This window comes from Ammospiza nelsoni, chromosome 3 (assembly GCF_027579445.1).
Source record: "Ammospiza nelsoni isolate bAmmNel1 chromosome 3, bAmmNel1.pri, whole genome shotgun sequence".
NCBI classification, from domain to species: Eukaryota; Metazoa; Chordata; class Aves; order Passeriformes; family Passerellidae; genus Ammospiza; species Ammospiza nelsoni.
The window spans coordinates 18061682-18085382 of NC_080635.1; positions in this window are offsets into that span (position 1 = coordinate 18061682).

Here is a 23701-nt window from a genome sequence, read left to right on the forward strand (position 1 = left end):
TTGGGATGCCTTTTGCAGCTGCAGTATTCTTTCAGCTCAGGGATGCCTAGTTTAAAAAACACTCACCCTAGGTGTAACCCTTACCCTAACCCTTACTAATGACATTTGTTGTTCAAGCGTTCCTTGATGGGAGATTTTCCTGGTTTAAGAAACCCTAACCCTATTCCTAACACTAACACTATCCTTCACCCAAACCCGAAAACTAAGCTGAACCCTAATCCTAACTCCAGCCTTAACCCTAAACCTAAATCTAACCCTAACACTAACCGTAAACGCTAACCCTTACCCAAAATCTTAAACCGAAAAAACACGATGAACACTAAACCCAACCCTAAAATTTACTCTAAACCTGACCCTAAACCTAAACCAAACCCTAACCCTAACCCGAACCCTAAGGCAAACCATACACCTAACCCTAACCCTAAACAACAACCCTGACGGTAACACTTATCCTAACCCTATCCCAAACCCTAACCCTAGGCAGGTAAATCAGCCCAGGGTTAGGGATGGTTCCAAGGAAAAAGAGGTTGAGGCAACCTCGTTATGGAAATTTTGCAGTGTCCTTGGGATGAATTTTAGAGTTGAATTGTTTTGGAAGTGAGATTTTCCTAGCTTAAGAAACCCTAAACAAACCCTATCCATTACCCTAACCCTAAGCCTAACCTTACTCTTATGCCTAACCCTAACGCTAACGCTAAACCTTACCCTAGCACTCACCCTAATGCTGAACCCTCACCCTAACCCTGACTGTATACCTAACCATAAACCCAAACCTAACCCAAGCGCTTACCCTAACTCTAACCGTATACCAAACCCTAAACCCAAGCCCAACCCTAAACCCTAAACCTAACCCTAAGAGAAGGCTCAACACTAGGCAGAAGCCTAACTCCAAGCCTAGGCAGGTAAATCAGCCCACGGTTGGGCATTGTCTCAGGGAAAAACAGGTGGAGGCAGCATTGTTGTGGTAATTTTATGCTGCAGTTGGGATGACTTTTAGAGGTAAAGTGCTCCTTGAGGTAAGATTTTCCATGTTTAAGAAGCCCTAAGCCTAAGCCTAACCCTAACCCTGACTGTAAGAGTAAGAGGAGGCAGTAAAGCAGCCTAGGGTTAGGGATAGTCCCAGGAAAAAGAGGAGGATGCAGCATTGTTGTTGTACTTTTGCGCTCCCCTTGGGATGACTTTTGCAGCTGAAGTGTTCCTTCAGGTAAGATTTTTCTGGTTTAAGAAACCCTAACCCTAACTCTAACCCTAACACTAAGCCTAAAGACTAAACCTAAACCAATCCCTAGCCCTAACCCTAACCCTAAGCCTAAGCCTAAACATCAACTCTAACCCGAACCCTAGCCCTAACCCTAAAAGTAACCCTAACCCTAAACGTAACCGTAACCCTAAACCTAACACTAACCCTAAGAGTGACCCTAACCCTAACCCTAGTCCTCACCCTTGCCCTAACCCTACTCCTAATCCTAACCCTAGCCGGAACCCCAATCCTAACCCTAACCCTAAACAGGTCAATCAGCCTAGGGGTGGGGATGGTGCCAAGGAAAAAGCTGTGAAAGCAGCCATGTTCTGGAACTTATGCGCTCCCCTTGTGATGCTTTTCACAGCTGCAGTGCTCCTTGAGCTCAGACTTTCCTAGTTTAAAAAACCCCTTAGCCTAGGTTAAACCCTAAGCCTAACCCTAGGCAGGAAACTCAGCCTAGAGTTAGGGATGGTGCCAAGGAAAATGCAGTGGAGGCAGCCATGTTATGGCACTTCTGTGCTCCCCTTGGAATGCCTTTGGCAGCTGCAGTGTGCTTGGAGCTCAAGGTTCAGTGGTTTACCAAACCCTAAACCTAGGCTTAACACTAACCCTGACCCTAGGCAGGTAAATCAGCCTAGGGTTAAGGACGGTCCCCAGGAAGAAGAGGTGGAGGCAGCCTTGTTGTGGTACTTTAGCGCTCCCCTTGGGATGCCTTTTGCAGTGGCCAAATTGCTTCAGCTCAGAAATTCCTTGTTAAACAAAAGCCCTCATCGTAACCATAACCCTAAATAGGTCAATCAGCCTAGGGGTCGGGATGGTGCCAAGGAAAAAGCTGTGAAAGCAGCCATATTGTGGAACATTTGCGCTGCCCTTGAGATCCTTTGGCAGCTGCAGTGTGCTTGGAGCTCTGGGTTTCCTAGTTTAAAAACCCCAACCCAAGGCGTAATCCTTACCCTGACCCTACGTGGAGGCAGGTCCATCTACCTAGGGTTAGGGACGGTCCATAGGAAAAAGAGGTGGAGGCAGCCTTATTGTGATACTTTTGCGCTCCGCTTGGGATGACTTTTGCAGCTGAAGTGTTTCTTGAGGTGAGATTTTCCAGGTTTAAGAAAGCCTAACCCTAACCCTAGCCCTTCCGCTAACCCTAACCCTAAGCCTAACCCTAAGCCTAAACCTAAGCCTAAGCCTAAATCTCAGCCTAAACCAAATCGTAACCCTGACCCTAACCCTAACCCTAACGCTAACCCTGTACCTAACTCTAAGGCCAACCCTAATCCTAACCCTAAGCCAAACCCGAACCTCAGGCAGAAAAATAAGCCGATGGTGAGGAGTGGTCCCAAGGAAAAAGAGTTGGAGGCAGCCTTGTTGTGGTACTTTTGCGATCCCCTTGGGATGAGGTTTAGAGCTGAAGTCTTCCTTTAGGGTAGATTTTCATGGTTTAAGAAACATTAACCCTAAGCCTAAGCCTAAGCCTAGTCCTAAACCTGACCCTAACCCTAACCCTAGACCTAGACCTAAACCTAACCCTAACCTTAAACCCTAACCCTAATCCTAACCTTAACCCTAACCCTGACCCTGACCCGAGGGAGCTTAATCAGCCGAGTGTTGGCGATGGTCCCAAGGAAAAAAGCAGAAGGGGCCACCATGTTGAGGCACTTTTGCACTCCCCTTGGGATGCCTTTTGCAGCTGCAGTATTCTTTCAGCTCAGGGATGCCTAGTTTAAAAAACACTCACCCTAGGTGTAACCCTTACCCTAACCCTTACTAATGACATTTGTTGTTCAAGCGTTCCTTGATGGGAGATTTTCCTGGTTTAAGAAACCCTAACCCTATTCCTAACACTAACACTATCCTTCACCCAAACCCGAAAACTAAGCTGAACCCTAATCCTAACTCCAGCCTTAACCCTAAACCTAAATCTAACCCTAACACTAACCGTAAACGCTAACCCTTACCCAAAATCTTAAACCGAAAAAACACGATGAACACTAAACCCAACCCTAAAATTTACTCTAAACCTGACCCTAAACCTAAACCAAACCCTAACCCTAACCCGAACCCTAAGGCAAACCATACACCTAACCCTAACCCTAAACAACAACCCTGACGGTAACACTTATCCTAACCCTATCCCAAACCCTAACCCTAGGCAGGTAAATCAGCCCAGGGTTAGGGATGGTTCCAAGGAAAAAGAGGTTGAGGCAACCTCGTTATGGAAATTTTGCAGTGTCCTTGGGATGAATTTTAGAGTTGAATTGTTTTGGAAGTGAGATTTTCCTAGCTTAAGAAACCCTAAACAAACCCTATCCATTACCCTAACCCTAAGCCTAACCTTACTCTTATGCCTAACCCTAACGCTAACGCTAAACCTTACCCTAGCACTCACCCTAATGCTGAACCCTCACCCTAACCCTGACTGTATACCTAACCATAAACCCAAACCTAACCCAAGCGCTTACCCTAACTCTAACCGTATACCAAACCCTAAACCCAAGCCCAACCCTAAACCCTAAACCTAACCCTAAGAGAAGGCTCAACACTAGGCATAACCCTTACCCCAAGCCTAGGCAGGAAACTCAGCCCACAGATGGGCATTGTCTCAAGGGAAAAACAGGTGGAAGCAGCATTGTTGTGGTAATTTTATGCTGCAGTTGGGATGACTTTTAGAGGTAAAGTGCTCCTTGAGGTAAGATTTTCCATGTTTAAGAAGCCCTAAGCCTAAGCCTAACCCTAACCCTGACTGTAAGAGTAACAGGAGGCAGTAAAGCAGCCTAGGGTTAGGGATAGTCCCAGGAAAAAGAGGAGGATGCAGCGTTGTTGTTGTACTTTTGCGCTCCCCTTGGGATGACTTTTGCAGCTGAAGTGTTCCTTCAGGTAAGATTTTTCTGGTTTAAGAAACCCTAACCCTAACTCTAACCCTAACACTAAGCCTAAAGACTAAACCTAAACCAATCCCTAGCCCTAACCCTAACCCTAACCCTAAGCCTAAACATCAACTCTAACCCGAACCCTAGCCCTAACCGTAAAAGTAACCCTAACCCTAAACGTAACCGTAACCCTAAACCTAACCCTAACCCTAATAGTGACCCTAACCCTAACCCTAGTCCTCACCCTTGCCCTAACCCTACTCCTAATCCTAACCCTAGCCGGAACCCCAATCCTAACCCTAACCCTAAACAGGTCAATCAGCCTAGGGGTCGGGATGGTGCCAAGGAAAAAGCTGTAAAAGCAGCCATGTTCTGGAACTTATGCGCTCCCCTTGTGATGCTTTTCACAGCTGCAGTGCTCCTTGAGCTCAGACTTTCCTAGTTTAAAAAACCCCTTAGCCTAGGTTAAACCCTAAGCCTAACCCTAGGCAGGAAACTCAGCCTAGAGTTAGGGATGGTGCCAAGGAAAATGCAGTGGAGGCAGCCATGTTATGGCACTTCTGTGCTCCCCTTGGAATGCCTTTGGCAGCTGCAGTGTGCTTGGAGCTCAAGGTTCAGTGGTTTACCAAACCCTAAACCTAGGCTTAACACTAACCCTGACCCTAGGCAGGTAAATCAGCCTAGGGTTAAGGACGGTCCCCAGGAAGAAGAGGTGGAGGCAGCCTTGTTGTGGTACTTTAGCGCTCCCCTTGGGATGCCTTTTGCAGTGGCCAAATTGCTTCAGCTCAGAAATTCCTTGTTAAACAAAAGCCCTCATCGTAACCATAACCCTAAATAGGTCAATCAGCCTAGGGGTCGGGATGGTGCCAAGGAAAAAGCTGTGAAAGCAGCCATATTGTGGAACATTTGCGCTGCCCTTGAGATCCTTTGGCAGCTGCAGTGTGCTTGGAGCTCTGGGTTTCCTAGTTTAAAAACCCCAACCCAAGGCGTAATCCTTACCCTGACCCTACGTGGAGGCAGGTCCATCTACCTAGGGTTAGGGACGGTCCATAGGAAAAAGAGGTGGAGGCAGCCTTATTGTGATACTTTTGCGCTCCGCTTGGGATGACTTTTGCAGCTGAAGTGTTTCTTGAGGTGAGATTTTCCAGGTTTAAGAAAGCCTAACCCTAACCCTAGCCCTTCCGCTAACCCTAACCCTAAGCCTAACCCTAAGCCTAAACCTAAGCCTAAGCCTAAATCTCAGCCTAAACCAAATCGTAACCCTGACCCTAACCCTAACCCTAACGCTAACCCTGTACCTAACTCTAAGGCCAACCCTAATCCTAACCCTAAGCCAAACCCGAACCTCAGGCAGGAAAATAAGCCGATGGTGAGGAGTGGTCCCAAGGAAAAAGAGTTGGAGGCAGCCTTGTTGTGGTACTTTTGCGCTCCCCTTGGGATGAGGTTTAGAGCTGAAGTCTTCCTTTAGGGTAGATTTTCATGGTTTAAGAAACATTAACCCTAAGCCTAAGCCTAAGCCTAGTCCTAAACCTGACCCTAACCCTAACCCTAGACCTAGACCTAAACCTAACCCTAACCTTAAACCCTAACCCTAATCCTAACCTTAACCCTAACCCTGACCCTGACCCGAGGGAGCTTAATCAGCCGAGTGTTGGCGATGGTCCCAAGGAAAAAAGCAGAAGGGGCCACCATGTTGAGGCACTTTTGCACTCCCCTTGGGATGCCTTTTGCAGCTGCAGTATTCTTTCAGCTCAGGGATGCCTAGTTTAAAAAACACTCACCCTAGGTGTAACCCTTACCCTAACCCTTACTAATGACATTTGTTGTTCAAGCGTTCCTTGATGGGAGATTTTCCTGGTTTAAGAAACCCTAACCCTATTCCTAACACTAACACTATCCTTCACCCAAACCCGAAAACTAAGCTGAACCCTAATCCTAACTCCAGCCTTAACCCTAAACCTAAATCTAACCCTAACCCTAACCGTAAACGCTAACCCTTACCCAAAATCTTAAACCGAAAAAACACGATGAACACTAAACCCAACCCTAAAATTTACTCTAAACCTGACCCTAAACCTAAACCAAACCCTAACCCTAACCCGAACCCTAAGGCAAACCATACACCTAACCCTAACCCTAAACAACAACCCTGACGGTAACACTTATCCTAACCCTATCCCAAACCCTAACCCTAGGCAGGTAAATCAGCCCAGGGTTAGGGATGGTTCCAAGGAAAAAGAGGTTGAGGCAACCTCGTTGTGGAAATTTTGCAGTGTCCTTGGGATGAATTTTAGAGTTGAATTGTTTTGGAAGTGAGATTTTCCTAGCTTAAGAAACCCTAAACAAACCCTATCCATTACCCTAACCCTAAGCCTAACCTTACTCTTATGCCTAACCCTAACGCTAACGCTAAACCTTACCCTAGCACTCACCCTAATGCTGAACCCTCACCCTAACCCTGACTGTATACCTAACCATAAACCCAAACCTAACCCAAGCGCTTACCCTAACTCTAACCGTATACCAAACCCTAAACCCAAGCCCAACCCTAAACCCTAAACCTAACCCTAAGAGAAGGCTCAACACTAGGCATAACCCTTACCCCAAGCCTAGGCAGGAAACTCAGCCCACAGATGGGCATTGTCTCAAGGGAAAAACAGGTGGAAGCAGCATTGTTGTGGTAATTTTATGCTGCAGTTGGGATGACTTTTAGAGGTAAAGTGCTCCTTGAGGTAAGATTTTCCATGTTTAAGAAGCCCTAAGCCTAAGCCTAACCCTAACCCTGACTGTAAGAGTAAGAGGAGGCAGTAAAGCAGCCTAGGGTTAGGGATAGTCCCAGGAAAAAGAGGAGGATGCAGCGTTGTTGTTGTACTTTTGCGCTCCCCTTGGGATGACTTTTGCAGCTGAAGTGTTCCTTCAGGTAAGATTTTTCTGGTTTAAGAAACCCTAACCCTAACTCTAACCCTAACACTAAGCCTAAAGACTAAACCTAAACCAATCCCTAGCCCTAACCCTAACCCTAACCCTAAGCCTAAACATCAACTCTAACCCGAACCCTAGCCCTAACCGTAAAAGTAACCCTAACCCTAAACGTAACCGTAACCCTAAACCTAACCCTAACCCTAATAGTGACCCTAACCCTAACCCTAGTCCTCACCCTTGCCCTAACCCTACTCCTAATCCTAACCCTAGCCGGAACCCCAATCCTAACCCTAACCCTAAACAGGTCAATCAGCCTAGGGGTCGGGATGGTGCCAAGGAAAAAGCTGTAAAAGCAGCCATGTTCTGGAACTTATGCGCTCCCCTTGTGATGCTTTTCACAGCTGCAGTGCTCCTTGAGCTCAGACTTTCCTAGTTTAAAAAACCCCTTAGCCTAGGTTAAACCCTAAGCCTAACCCTAGGCAGGAAACTCAGCCTAGAGTTAGGGATGGTGCCAAGGAAAATGCAGTGGAGGCAGCCATGTTATGGCACTTCTGTGCTCCCCTTGGAATGCCTTTGGCAGCTGCAGTGTGCTTGGAGCTCAAGGTTCAGTGGTTTACCAAACCCTAAACCTAGGCTTAACACTAACCCTGACCCTAGGCAGGTAAATCAGCCTAGGGTTAAGGACGGTCCCCAGGAAGAAGAGGTGGAGGCAGCCTTGTTGTGGTACTTTAGCGCTCCCCTTGGGATGCCTTTTGCAGCGGCCAAATTGCTTCAGCTCAGAAATTCCTTGTTAAACAAAAGCCCTCATCGTAACCATAACCCTAAATAGGTCAATCAGCCTAGGGGTCGGGATGGTGCCAAGGAAAAAGCTGTGAAAGCAGCCATATTGTGGAACATTTGCGCTGCCCTTGAGATCCTTTGGCAGCTGCAGTGTGCTTGGAGCTCTGGGTTTCCTAGTTTAAAAACCCCAACCCAAGGCGTAATCCTTACCCTGACCCTACGTGGAGGCAGGTCCATCTACCTAGGGTTAGGGACGGTCCATAGGAAAAAGAGGTGGAGGCAGCCTTATTGTGATACTTTTGCGCTCCGCTTGGGATGACTTTTGCAGCTGAAGTGTTTCTTGAGGTGAGATTTTCCAGGTTTAAGAAAGCCTAACCCTAACCCTAGCCCTTCCGCTAACCCTAACCCTAAGCCTAACCCTAAGCCTAAACCTAAGCCTAAGCCTAAATCTCAGCCTAAACCAAATCGTAACCCTGACCCTAACCCTAACCCTAACGCTAACCCTGTACCTAACTCTAAGGCCAACCCTAATCCTAACCCTAAGCCAAACCCGAACCTCAGGCAGGAAAATAAGCCGATGGTGAGGAATGGTCCCAATGAAAAAGAGTTGGAGGCAGCCTTGTTGTGGTACTTTTGCGCTCCCCTTGGGATGAGGTTTAGAGCTGAAGTCTTCCTTTAGGGTAGATTTTCATGGTTTAAGAAACATTAACCCTAAGCCTAAGCCTAAGCCTAGTCCTAAACCTGACCCTAACCCTAACCCTAGACCTAGACCTAAACCTAACCCTAACCTTAAACCCTAACCCTAATCCTAACCTTAACCCTAACCCTGACCCTGACCCGAGGGAGCTTAATCAGCCGAGTGTTGGCGATGGTCCCAAGGAAAAAAGCAGAAGGGGCCACCATGTTGAGGCACTTTTGCACTCCCCTTGGGATGCCTTTTGCAGCTGCAGTATTCTTTCAACTCAGGGATGCCTAGTTTAAAAAACCCTCACCCTAGGCGTAACCCTTACCCTAACCCTTACTGGAGGCAGGTAAATCAGGCTAGGGTTAGGAACGGTCCCCAGAAAAAAGAGGGGGAGGAAGCCTTGTTGAGGTACTTTTGCACTCCTCTTGAGATGACATTTGTTGTTGAAGCGTTCCTTGACGGGAGATTTTCCTGGTTTAAGAAACCCTAACCCTATTCCTAACACTAACACTATCCTTCACCCAAACCCTAACACTAAGCTGAACCCTAATCCTAACTCCAGCCTTAACCCTAAACCTAAATCGAACCCTAACCGTAACCGTAAACGCTAACGCTAACCCTCATCCTTAACCCTAAAGAACACGATAAAACCCAACCCCAGCCCTAACGCTTACCCTTACCCTGACCCTAAACCTAAACTAAACCCTAATCCTAACCCTAACCCTAAGGCAAACCCTACCTCTAACCCTAACCCCAACCCTAACTCTAACCTTATCCTAACCCTAACCCTAATCCAAAGCCTAACCCTAGGCAGGTAAATCAGCCCAGGGTTAGGGATGGTTCCAAGGTAAAAGAGGTTGAGGCAGCCTCGTTGTGGAAATTTAGCGGTGTCCTTGGGATGAATTTTAGAGTTGAATTGTTCCTGGAAGTGAGATTTTCCTAGCTTAAGAAACCCTTAACATTACCCAAAACTTAACCGTAACCCTAACAGTAACCTTAACCCTTACCCTAACCTTATTCTTACCCCTAAACCTAAACCTAAGCCTAAACCTTACCCTAACGCTAACCCTAATCCTAAACCCTAACCCTAACCCTAACTCTATACCTAGCCATAAACCCAACCCTAACACAAGCGCTTACCCTAACCCTAACCGTATACCAAACCCTAAACCCAAGCCCAACCCTGAACCCTAAACCTAACCCTAAGAGAAGGCTCAACACTAGGCAGAAGCCTAACTCCAAGCCTAGGCAGGTAAATCAGCCCACGGTTGGGCATTGTCTCAGGGAAAAACTGGTGGAGGCAGCATTGTTGTGGTAATTTTATGCTGCAGTTGGGATGACTTTTAGAGGTAAAGTGCTCCTTGAGGTAAGATTTTCCATGTTTAAGAAGCCCTAAGCCTAAGCCTAACCCTAACCCTGACTGTAAGAGTAAGAGGAGGCAGTAAAGCAGCCTAGGGTTAGGGATAGTCCCAGGAAAAAGAGGAGGATGCAGCGTTGTTGTTGTACTTTTGCGCTCCCCTTGGGATGACTTTTGCAGCTGAAGTGTTCCTTCAGGTAAGATTTTTCTCATTTAAGAAACCCTAACCCTAACTCTAACCCTAACACTAAGCCTAAAGACTAAACCTAAACCAATCCCTAGCCCTAACCCTAACCCTAACCCTAAGCCTAAACATCAACTCTAACCCGAACCCTAGCCCTAACCGTAAAAGTAACCCTAACCCTAAACGTAACCGTAACCCTAAACCTAACCCTAACCCTAAGAGTGACCCTAACCCTAACCCTAGTCCTCACCCTTGCCCTAACCCTACTCCTAATCCTAACCCTAGCCGGAACCCCAATCCTAACCCTAACCCTAAACAGGTCAATCAGCCTAGGGGTCGGGATGGTGCCAAGGAAAAAGCTGTGAAAGCAGCCATGTTCTGGAACTTATGCGCTCCCCTTGTGATGCTTTTCACAGCTGCAGTGCTCCTTGAGCTCAGACTTTCCTAGTTTAAAAAACCCCTTAGCCTAGGTTAAACCCTAAGCCTAACCCTAGGCAGGAAACTCAGCCTAGAGTTAGGGATGGTGCCAAGGAAAATGCAGTGGAGGCAGCCATGTTATGGCACTTCTGTGCTCCCCTTGGAATGCCTTTGGCAGCTGCAGTGTGCTTGGAGCTCAAGGTTCAGTGGTTTACCAAACCCTAAACCTAGGCTTAACACTAACCCTGACCCTAGGCAGGTAAATCAGCCTAGGGTTAAGGACGGTCCCCAGGAAGAAGAGGTGGAGGCAGCCTTGTTGTGGTACTTTAGCGCTCCCCTTGGGATGCCTTTTGCAGCGGCCAAATTGCTTCAGCTCAGAAATTCCTTGTTAAACAAAAGCCCTCATCGTAACCATAACCCTAAATAGGTCAATCAGCCTAGGGGTCGGGATGGTGCCAAGGAAAAAGCTGTGAAAGCAGCCATATTGTGGAACATTTGCGCTGCCCTTGAGATCCTTTGGCAGCTGCAGTGTGCTTGGAGCTCTGGGTTTCCTAGTTTAAAAACCCCAACCCAAGGCGTAATCCTTACCCTGACCCTACGTGGAGGCAGGTCCATCTACCTAGGGTTAGGGACGGTCCATAGGAAAAAGAGGTGGAGGCAGCCTTATTGTGATACTTTTGCGCTCCGCTTGGGATGACTTTTGCAGCTGAAGTGTTTCTTGAGGTGAGATTTTCCAGGTTTAAGAAAGCCTAACCCTAACCCTAGCCCTTCCGCTAACCCTAACCCTAAGCCTAACCCTAAGCCTAAACCTAAGCCTAAGCCTAAATCTCAGCCTAAACCAAATCGTAACCCTGACCCTAACCCTAACCCTAATGCTAACCCTGTACCTAACTCTAAGGCCAACCCTAATCCTAACCCTAAGCCAAACCCGAACCTCAGGCAGGAAAATAAGCCGATGGTGAGGAGTGGTCCCAAGGAAAAAGAGTTGGAGGCAGCCTTGTTGTGGTACTTTTGCGCTCCCCTTGGGATGAGGTTTAGAGCTGAAGTCTTCCTTTAGGGTAGATTTTCATGGTTTAAGAAACATTAACCCTAAGCCTAAGCCTAAGCCTAGTCCTAAACCTGACCCTAACCCTAACCCTAGACCTAGACCTAAACCTAACCCTAACCTTAAACCCTAACCCTAATCCTAACCTTAACCCTAACCCTGACCCTGACCCGAGGGAGCTTAATCAGCCGAGTGTTGGCGATGGTCCCAAGGAAAAAAGCAGAAGGGGCCACCATGTTGAGGCACTTTTGCACTCCCCTTGGGATGCCTTTTGCAGCTGCAGTATTCTTTCAGCTCAGGGATGCCTAGTTTAAAAAACACTCACCCTAGGTGTAACCCTTACCCTAACCCTTACTAATGACATTTGTTGTTCAAGCGTTCCTTGATGGGAGATTTTCCTGGTTTAAGAAACCCTAACCCTATTCCTAACACTAACACTATCCTTCACCCAAACCCGAAAACTAAGCTGAACCCTAATCCTAACTCCAGCCTTAACCCTAAACCTAAATCTAACCCTAACCCTAACCGTAAACGCTAACCCTTACCCAAAATCTTAAACCGAAAAAACACGATGAACACTAAACCCAACCCTAAAATTTACTCTAAACCTGACCCTAAACCTAAACCAAACCCTAACCCTAACCCGAACCCTAAGGCAAACCATACACCTAACCCTAACCCTAAACAACAACCCTGACGGTAACACTTATCCTAACCCTATCCCAAACCCTAACCCTAGGCAGGTAAATCAGCCCAGGGTTAGGGATGGTTCCAAGGAAAAAGAGGTTGAGGCAACCTCGTTATGGAAATTTTGCAGTGTCCTTGGGATGAATTTTAGAGTTGAATTGTTTTGGAAGTGAGATTTTCCTAGCTTAAGAAACCCTAAACAAACCCTATCCATTACCCTAACCCTAAGCCTAACCTTACTCTTATGCCTAACCCTAACGCTAACGCTAAACCTTACCCTAGCACTCACCCTAATGCTGAACCCTCACCCTAACCCTGACTGTATACCTAACCATAAACCCAAACCTAACCCAAGCGCTTACCCTAACTCTAACCGTATACCAAACCCTAAACCCAAGCCCAACCCTAAACCCTAAACCTAACCCTAAGAGAAGGCTCAACACTAGGCAGAAGCCTAACTCCAAGCCTAGGCAGGTAAATCAGCCCACGGTTGGGCATTGTCTCAGGGAAAAACAGGTGGAGGCAGCATTGTTGTGGTAATTTTATGCTGCAGTTGGGATGACTTTTAGAGGTAAAGTGCTCCTTGAGGTAAGATTTTCCATGTTTAAGAAGCCCTAAGCCTAAGCCTAACCCTAACCCTGACTGTAAGAGTAAGAGGAGGCAGTAAAGCAGCCTAGGGTTAGGGATAGTCCCAGGAAAAAGAGGAGGATGCAGCATTGTTGTTGTACTTTTGCGCTCCCCTTGGGATGACTTTTGCAGCTGAAGTGTTCCTTCAGGTAAGATTTTTCTGGTTTAAGAAACCCTAACCCTAACTCTAACCCTAACACTAAGCCTAAAGACTAAACCTAAACCAATCCCTAGCCCTAACCCTAACCCTAAGCCTAAGCCTAAACATCAACTCTAACCCGAACCCTAGCCCTAACCCTAAAAGTAACCCTAACCCTAAACGTAACCGTAACCCTAAACCTAACCCTAACCCTAAGAGTGACCCTAACCCTAACCCTAGTCCTCACCCTTGCCCTAACCCTACTCCTAATCCTAACCCTAGCCGGAACCCCAATCCTAACCCTAACCCTAAACAGGTCAATCAGCCTAGGGGTGGGGATGGTGCCAAGGAAAAAGCTGTGAAAGCAGCCATGTTCTGGAACTTATGCGCTCCCCTTGTGATGCTTTTCACAGCTGCAGTGCTCCTTGAGCTCAGACTTTCCTAGTTTAAAAAACCCCTTAGCCTAGGTTAAACCCTAAGCCTAACCCTAGGCAGGAAACTCAGCCTAGAGTTAGGGATGGTGCCAAGGAAAATGCAGTGGAGGCAGCCATGTTATGGCACTTCTGTGCTCCCCTTGGAATGCCTTTGGCAGCTGCAGTGTGCTTGGAGCTCAAGGTTCAGTGGTTTACCAAACCCTAAACCTAGGCTTAACACTAACCCTGACCCTAGGCAGGTAAATCAGCCTAGGGTTAAGGACGGTCCCCAGGAAGAAGAGGTGGAGGCAGCCTTGTTGTGGTACTTTAGCGCTCCCCTTGGGATGCCTTTTGCAGCGGCCAAATTGCTTCAGCTCAGAAATTCCTTGTTAAACAAAAGCCCTCATCGTAACCATAACCCTAAATAGGTCAATCAGCCTAGGGGTCGGGATGGTGCCAAGGAAAAAGCTGTGAAAGCAGCCATATTGTGGAACATTTGCGCTGCCCTTGAGATCCTTTGGCAGCTGCAGTGTGCTTGGAGCTCTGGGTTTCCTAGTTTAAAAACCCCAACCCAAGGCGTAATCCTTACCCTGACCCTACGTGGAGGCAGGTCCATCTACCTAGGGTTAGGGACGGTCCATAGGAAAAAGAGGTGGAGGCAGCCTTATTGTGATACTTTTGCGCTCCGCTTGGGATGACTTTTGCAGCTGAAGTGTTTCTTGAGGTGAGATTTTCCAGGTTTAAGAAAGCCTAACCCTAACCCTAGCCCTTCCGCTAACCCTAACCCTAAGCCTAACCCTAAGCCTAAACCTAAGCCTAAGCCTAAATCTCAGCCTAAACCAAATCGTAACCCTGACCCTAACCCTAACCCTAACGCTAACCCTGTACCTAACTCTAAGGCCAACCCTAATCCTAACCCTAAGCCAAACCCGAACCTCAGGCAGAAAAATAAGCCGATGGTGAGGAGTGGTCCCAAGGAAAAAGAGTTGGAGGCAGCCTTGTTGTGGTACTTTTGCGATCCCCTTGGGATGAGGTTTAGAGCTGAAGTCTTCCTTTAGGGTAGATTTTCATGGTTTAAGAAACATTAACCCTAAGCCTAAGCCTAAGCCTAGTCCTAAACCTGACCCTAACCCTAACCCTAGACCTAGACCTAAACCTAACCCTAACCTTAAACCCTAACCCTAATCCTAACCTTAACCCTAACCCTGACCCTGACCCGAGGGAGCTTAATCAGCCGAGTGTTGGCGATGGTCCCAAGGAAAAAAGCAGAAGGGGCCACCATGTTGAGGCACTTTTGCACTCCCCTTGGGATGCCTTTTGCAGCTGCAGTATTCTTTCAGCTCAGGGATGCCTAGTTTAAAAAACACTCACCCTAGGTGTAACCCTTACCCTAACCCTTACTAATGACATTTGTTGTTCAAGCGTTCCTTGATGGGAGATTTTCCTGGTTTAAGAAACCCTAACCCTATTCCTAACACTAACACTATCCTTCACCCAAACCCGAAAACTAAGCTGAACCCTAATCCTAACTCCAGCCTTAACCCTAAACCTAAATCTAACCCTAACACTAACCGTAAACGCTAACCCTTACCCAAAATCTTAAACCGAAAAAACACGATGAACACTAAACCCAACCCTAAAATTTACTCTAAACCTGACCCTAAACCTAAACCAAACCCTAACCCTAACCCGAACCCTAAGGCAAACCATACACCTAACCCTAACCCTAAACAACAACCCTGACGGTAACACTTATCCTAACCCTATCCCAAACCCTAACCCTAGGCAGGTAAATCAGCCCAGGGTTAGGGATGGTTCCAAGGAAAAAGAGGTTGAGGCAACCTCGTTATGGAAATTTTGCAGTGTCCTTGGGATGAATTTTAGAGTTGAATTGTTTTGGAAGTGAGATTTTCCTAGCTTAAGAAACCCTAAACAAACCCTATCCATTACCCTAACCCTAAGCCTAACCTTACTCTTATGCCTAACCCTAACGCTAACGCTAAACCTTACCCTAGCACTCACCCTAATGCTGAACCCTCACCCTAACCCTGACTGTATACCTAACCATAAACCCAAACCTAACCCAAGCGCTTACCCTAACTCTAACCGTATACCAAACCCTAAACCCAAGCCCAACCCTAAACCCTAAACCTAACCCTAAGAGAAGGCTCAACACTAGGCAGAAGCCTAACTCCAAGCCTAGGCAGGTAAATCAGCCCACGGTTGGGCATTGTCTCAGGGAAAAACAGGTGGAGGCAGCATTGTTGTGGTAATTTTATGCTGCAGTTGGGATGACTTTTAGAGGTAAAGTGCTCCTTGAGGTAAGATTTTCCATGTTTAAGAAGCCCTAAGCCTAAGCCTAACCCTAACCCTGACTGTAAGAGTAAGAGGAGGCAGTAAAGCAGCCTAGGGTTAGGGATAGTCCCAGGAAAAAGAGGAGGATGCAGCATTGTTGTTGTACTTTTGCGCTCCCCTTGGGATGACTTTTGCAGCTGAAGTGTTCCTTCAGGTAAGATTTTTCTGGTTTAAGAAACCCTAACCCTAACTCTAACCCTAACACTAAGCCTAAAGACTAAACCTAAACCAATCCCTAGCCCTAACCCTAACCCTAAGCCTAAGCCTAAACATCAACTCTAACCCGAACCCTAGCCCTAACCCTAAAAGTAACCCTAACCCTAAACGTAACCGTAACCCTAAACCTAACACTAACCCTAAGAGTGACCCTAACCCTAACCCTAGTCCTCACCCTTGCCCTAACCCTACTCCTAATCCTAACCCTAGCCGGAACCCCAATCCTAACCCTAACCCTAAACAGGTCAATCAGCCTAGGGGTGGGGATGGTGCCAAGGAAAAAGCTGTGAAAGCAGCCATGTTCTGGAACTTATGCGCTCCCCTTGTGATGCTTTTCACAGCTGCAGTGCTCCTTGAGCTCAGACTTTCCTAGTTTAAAAAACCCCTTAGCCTAGGTTAAACCCTAAGCCTAACCCTAGGCAGGAAACTCAGCCTAGAGTTAGGGATGGTGCCAAGGAAAATGCAGTGGAGGCAGCCATGTTATGGCACTTCTGTGCTCCCCTTGGAATGCCTTTGGCAGCTGCAGTGTGCTTGGAGCTCAAGGTTCAGTGGTTTACCAAACCCTAAACCTAGGCTTAACACTAACCCTGACCCTAGGCAGGTAAATCAGCCTAGGGTTAAGGACGGTCCCCAGGAAGAAGAGGTGGAGGCAGCCTTGTTGTGGTACTTTAGCGCTCCCCTTGGGATGCCTTTTGCAGCGGCCAAATTGCTTCAGCTCAGAAATTCCTTGTTAAACAAAAGCCCTCATCGTAACCATAACCCTAAATAGGTCAATCAGCCTAGGGGTCGGGATGGTGCCAAGGAAAAAGCTGTGAAAGCAGCCATATTGTGGAACATTTGCGCTGCCCTTGAGATCCTTTGGCAGCTGCAGTGTGCTTGGAGCTCTGGGTTTCCTAGTTTAAAAACCCCAACCCAAGGCGTAATCCTTACCCTGACCCTACGTGGAGGCAGGTCCATCTACCTAGGGTTAGGGACGGTCCATAGGAAAAAGAGGTGGAGGCAGCCTTATTGTGATACTTTTGCGCTCCGCTTGGGATGACTTTTGCAGCTGAAGTGTTCCTTGAGGTGAGATTTTCCAGGTTTAAGAAAGCCTAACCCTAACCCTAGCCCTTCCGCTAACCCTAACCCTAAGCCTAACCCTAAGCCTAAACCTAAGCCTAAGCCTAAATCTCAGCCTAAACCAAATCGTAACCCTGACCCTAACCCTAACCCTAACGCTAACCCTGTACCTAACTCTAAGGCCAACCCTAATCCTAACCCTAAGCCAAACCCGAACCTCAGGCAGAAAAATAAGCCGATGGTGAGGAGTGGTCCCAAGGAAAAAGAGTTGGAGGCAGCCTTGTTGTGGTACTTTTGCGCTCCCCTTGGGATGAGGTTTAGAGCTGAAGTCTTCCTTTAGGGTAGATTTTCATGGTTTAAGAAACATTAACCCTAAGCCTAAGCCTAAGCCTAGTCCTAAACCTGACCCTAACCCTAACCCTAGACCTAGACCTAAACCTAACCCTAACCTTAAACCCTAACCCTAATCCTAACCTTAACCCTAACCCTGACCCTGACCCGAGGGAGCTTAATCAGCCGAGTGTTGGCGATGGTCCCAAGGAAAAAAGCAGAAGGGGCCACCATGTTGAGGCACTTTTGCACTCCCCTTGGGATGCCTTTTGCAGCTGCAGTATTCTTTCAGCTCAGGGATGCCTAGTTTAAAAAACACTCACCCTAGGTGTAACCCTTACCCTAACCCTTACTAATGACATTTGTTGTTCAAGCGTTCCTTGATGGGAGATTTTCCTGGTTTAAGAAACCCTAACCCTATTCCTAACACTAACACTATCCTTCACCCAAACCCGAAAACTAAGCTGAACCCTAATCCTAACTCCAGCCTTAACCCTAAACCTAAATCTAACCCTAACCCTAACCGTAAACGCTAACCCTTACCCAAAATCTTAAACCGAAAAAACACGATGAACACTAAACCCAACCCTAAAATTTACTCTAAACCTGACCCTAAACCTAAACCAAACCCTAACCCTAACCCGAACCCTAAGGCAAACCATACACCTAACCCTAACCCTAAACAACAACCCTGACGGTAACACTTATCCTAACCCTATCCCAAACCCTAACCCTAGGCAGGTAAATCAGCCCAGGGTTAGGGATGGTTCCAAGGAAAAAGAGGTTGAGGCAACCTCGTTATGGAAATTTTGCAGTGTCCTTGGGATGAATTTTAGAGTTGAATTGTTTTGGAAGTGAGATTTTCCTAGCTTAAGAAACCCTAAACAAACCCTATCCATTACCCTAACCCTAAGCCTAACCTTACTCTTATGCCTAACCCTAACGCTAACGCTAAACCTTACCCTAGCACTCACCCTAATGCTGAACCCTCACCCTAACCCTGACTGTATACCTAACCATAAACCCAAACCTAACCCAAGCGCTTACCCTAACTCTAACCGTATACCAAACCCTAAACCCAAGCCCAACCCTAAACCCTAAACCTAACCCTAAGAGAAGGCTCAACACTAGGCAGAAGCCTTACCCCAAGCCTAGGCAGGAAACTCAGCCCACAGATGGGCATTGTCTCAAGGGAAAAACAGGTGGAAGCAGCATTGTTGTGGTAATTTTATGCTGCAGTTGGGATGACTTTTAGAGGTAAAGTGCTCCTTGAGGTAAGATTTTCCATGTTTAAGAAGCCCTAAGCCTAAGCCTAACCCTAACCCTGACTGTAAGAGTAAGAGGAGGCAGTAAAGCAGCCTAGGGTTAGGGATAGTCCCAGGAAAAAGAGGAGGATGCAGCGTTGTTGTTGTACTTTTGCGCTCCCCTTGGGATGACTTTTGCAGCTGAAGTGTTCCTTCAGGTAAGATTTTTCTGGTTTAAGAAACCCTAACCCTAACTCTAACCCTAACACTAAGCCTAAAGACTAAACCTAAACCAATCCCTAGCCCTAACCCTAACCCTAACCCTAAGCCTAAACATCAACTCTAACCCGAACCCTAGCCCTAACCGTAAAAGTAACCCTAACCCTAAACGTAACCGTAACCCTAAACCTAACCCTAACCCTAATAGTGACCCTAACCCTAACCCTAGTCCTCACCCTTGCCCTAACCCTACTCCTAATCCTAACCCTAGCCGGAACCCCAATCCTAACCCTAACCCTAAACAGGTCAATCAGCCTAGGGGTCGGGATGGTGCCAAGGAAAAAGCTGTAAAAGCAGCCATGTTCTGGAACTTATGCGCTCCCCTTGTGATGCTTTTCACAGCTGCAGTGCTCCTTGAGCTCAGACTTTCCTAGTTTAAAAAACCCCTTAGCCTAGGTTAAACCCTAAGCCTAACCCTAGGCAGGAAACTCAGCCTAGAGTTAGGGATGGTGCCAAGGAAAATGCAGTGGAGGCAGCCATGTTATGGCACTTCTGTGCTCCCCTTGGAATGCCTTTGGCAGCTGCAGTGTGCTTGGAGCTCAAGGTTCAGTGGTTTACCAAACCCTAAAGCTAGGCTTAACACTAACCCTGACCCTAGGCAGGTAAATCAGCCTAGGGTTAAGGACGGTCCCCAGGAAGAAGAGGTGGAGGCAGCCTTGTTGTGGTACTTTAGCGCTCCCCTTGGGATGCCTTTTGCAGCGGCCAAATTGCTTCAGCTCAGAAATTCCTTGTTAAACAAAAGCCCTCATCGTAACCATAACCCTAAATAGGTCAATCAGCCTAGGGGTCGGGATGGTGCCAAGGAAAAAGCTGTGAAAGCAGCCATATTGTGGAACATTTGCGCTGCCCTTGAGATCCTTTGGCAGCTGCAGTGTGCTTGGAGCTCTGGGTTTCCTAGTTTAAAAACCCCAACCCAAGGCGTAATCCTTACCCTGACCCTACGTGGAGGCAGGTCCATCTACCTAGGGTTAGGGACGGTCCATAGGAAAAAGAGGTGGAGGCAGCCTTATTGTGATACTTTTGCGCTCCGCTTGGGATGACTTTTGCAGCTGAAGTGTTTCTTGAGGTGAGATTTTCCAGGTTTAAGAAAGCCTAACCCTAACCCTAGCCCTTCCGCTAACCCTAACCCTAAGCCTAACCCTAAGCCTAAACCTAAGCCTAAGCCTAAATCTCAGCCTAAACCAAATCGTAACCCTGACCCTAACCCTAACCCTAACGCTAACCCTGTACCTAACTCTAAGGCCAACCCTAATCCTAACCCTAAGCCAAACCCGAACCTCAGGCAGGAAAATAAGCCGATGGTGAGGAATGGTCCCAATGAAAAAGAGTTGGAGGCAGCCTTGTTGTGGTACTTTTGCGCTCCCCTTGGGATGAGGTTTAGAGCTGAAGTCTTCCTTTAGGGTAGATTTTCATGGTTTAAGAAACATTAACCCTAAGCCTAAGCCTAAGCCTAGTCCTAAACCTGACCCTAACCCTAACCCTAGACCTAGACCTAAACCTAACCCTAACCTTAAACCCTAACCCTAATCCTAACCTTAACCCTAACCCTGACCCTGACCCGAGGGAGCTTAATCAGCCGAGTGTTGGCGATGGTCCCAAGGAAAAAAGCAGAAGGGGCCACCATGTTGAGGCACTTTTGCACTCCCCTTGGGATGCCTTTTGCAGCTGCAGTATTCTTTCAACTCAGGGATGCCTAGTTTAAAAAACCCTCACCCTAGGCGTAACCCTTACCCTAACCCTTACTGGAGGCAGGTAAATCAGGCTAGGGTTAGGAACGGTCCCCAGAAAAAAGAGGGGGAGGAAGCCTTGTTGAGGTACTTTTGCACTCCTCTTGAGATGACATTTGTTGTTGAAGCGTTCCTTGACGGGAGATTTTCCTGGTTTAAGAAACCCTAACCCTATTCCTAACACTAACACTATCCTTCACCCAAACCCTAACACTAAGCTGAACCCTAATCCTAACTCCAGCCTTAACCCTAAACCTAAATCTAACCCTAACCGTAACCGTAAACGCTAACGCTAACCCTCATCCTTAACCCTAAAGAACACGATAAAACCCAACCCCAGCCCTAACGCTTACCCTTACCCTGACCCTAAACCTAAACTAAACCCTAATCCTAACCCTAACCCTAAGGCAAACCCTACCTCTAACCCTAACCCCAACCCTAACTCTAACCTTATCCTAACCCTAACCCTAATCCAAAGCCTAACCCTAGGCAGGTAAATCAGCCCAGGGTTAGGGATGGTTCCAAGGTAAAAGAGGTTGAGGCAGCCTCGTTGTGGAAATTTAGCGGTGTCCTTGGGATGAATTTTAGAGTTGAATTGTTCCTGGAAGTGAGATTTTCCTAGCTTAAGAAACCCTTAACATTACCCAAAACTTAACCGTAACCCTAACAGTAACCTTAACCCTTACCCTAACCTTATTCTTACCCCTAAACCTAAACCTAAGCCTAAACCTTACCCTAACGCTAACCCTAATCCTAAACCCTAACCCTAACCCTAACTCTATACCTAGCCATAAACCCAACCCTAACACAAGCGCTTACCCTAACCCTAACCGTATACCAAACCCTAAACCCAAGCCCAACCCTGAACCCTAAACCTAACCCTAAGAGAAGGCTCAACACTAGGCAGAAGCCTAACTCCAAGCCTAGGCAGGTAAATCAGCCCACGGTTGGGCATTGTCTCAGGGAAAAACTGGTGGAGGCAGCATTGTTGTGGTAATTTTATGCTGCAGTTGGGATGACTTTTAGAGGTAAAGTGCTCCTTGAGGTAAGATTTTCCATGTTTAAGAAGCCCTAAGCCTAAGCCTAACCCTAACCCTGACTGTAAGAGTAAGAGGAGGCAGTAAAGCAGCCTAGGGTTAGGGATAGTCCCAGGAAAAAGAGGAGGATGCAGCGTTGTTGTTGTACTTTTGCGCTCCCCTTGGGATGACTTTTGCAGCTGAAGTGTTCCTTCAGGTAAGATTTTTCTGGTTTAAGAAACCCTAACCCTAACTCTAACCCTAACACTAAGCCTAAAGACTAAACCTAAACCAATCCCTAGCCCTAACCCTAACCCTAACCCTAAGCCTAAACATCAACTCTAACCCGAACCCTAGCCCTAACCGTAAAAGTAACCCTAACCCTAAACGTAACCGTAACCCTAAACCTAACCCTAACCCTAATAGTGACCCTAACCCTAACCCTAGTCCTCACCCTTGCCCTAACCCTACTCCTAATCCTAACCCTAGCCGGAACCCCAATCCTAACCCTAACCCTAAACAGGTCAATCAGCCTAGGGGTCGGGATGGTGCCAAGGAAAAAGCTGTAAAAGCAGCCATGTTCTGGAACTTATGCGCTCCCCTTGTGATGCTTTTCACAGCTGCAGTGCTCCTTGAGCTCAGACTTTCCTAGTTTAAAAAACCCCTTAGCCTAGGTTAAACCCTAAGCCTAACCCTAGGCAGGAAACTCAGCCTAGAGTTAGGGATGGTGCCAAGGAAAATGCAGTGGAGGCAGCCATGTTATGGCACTTCTGTGCTCCCCTTGGAATGCCTTTGGCAGCTGCAGTGTGCTTGGAGCTCAAGGTTCAGTGGTTTACCAAACCCTAAACCTAGGCTTAACACTAACCCTGACCCTAGGCAGGTAAATCAGCCTAGGGTTAAGGACGGTCCCCAGGAAGAAGAGGTGGAGGCAGCCTTGTTGTGGTACTTTAGCGCTCCCCTTGGGATGCCTTTTGCAGTGGCCAAATTGCTTCAGCTCAGAAATTCCTTGTTAAACAAAAGCCCTCATCGTAACCATAACCCTAAATAGGTCAATCAGCCTAGGGGTCGGGATGGTGCCAAGGAAAAAGCTGTGAAAGCAGCCATATTGTGGAACATTTGCGCTGCCCTTGAGATCCTTTGGCAGCTGCAGTGTGCTTGGAGCTCTGGGTTTCCTAGTTTAAAAACCCCAACCCAAGGCGTAATCCTTACCCTGACCCTACGTGGAGGCAGGTCCATCTACCTAGGGTTAGGGACGGTCCATAGGAAAAAGAGGTGGAGGCAGCCTTATTGTGATACTTTTGCGCTGCGCTTGGGATGACTTTTGCAGCTGAAGTGTTTCTTGAGGTGAGATTTTCCAGGTTTAAGAAAGCCTAACCCTAACCCTAGCCCTTCCGCTAACCCTAACCCTAAGCCTAACCCTAAGCCTAAACCTAAGCCTAAGCCTAAATCTCAGCCTAAACCAAATCGTAACCCTGACCCTAACCCTAACCCTAACGCTAACCCTGTACCTAACTCTAAGGCCAACCCTAATCCTAACCCTAAGCCAAACCCGAACCTCAGGCAGGAAAATAAGCCGATGGTGAGGAGTGGTCCCAAGGAAAAAGAGTTGGAGGCAGCCTTGTTGTGGTACTTTTGCGCTCCCCTTGGGATGAGGTTTAGAGCTGAAGTCTTCCTTTAGGGTAGATTTTCATGGTTTAAGAAACATTAACCCTAAGCCTAAGCCTAAGCCTAGTCCTAAACCTGACCCTAACCCTAACCCTAGACCTAGACCTAAACCTAACCCTAACCTTAAACCCTAACCCTAATCCTAACCTTAACCCTAACCCTGACCCTGACCCGAGGGAGCTTAATCAGCCGAGTGTTGGCGATGGTCCCAAGGAAAAAAGCAGAAGGGGCCACCATGTTGAGGCACTTTTGCACTCCCCTTGGGATGCCTTTTGCAGCTGCAGTATTCTTTCAGCTCAGGGATGCCTAGTTTAAAAAACACTCACCCTAGGTGTAACCCTTACCCTAACCCTTACTAATGACATTTGTTGTTCAAGCGTTCCTTGATGGGAGATTTTCCTGGTTTAAGAAACCCTAACCCTATTCCTAACACTAACACTATCC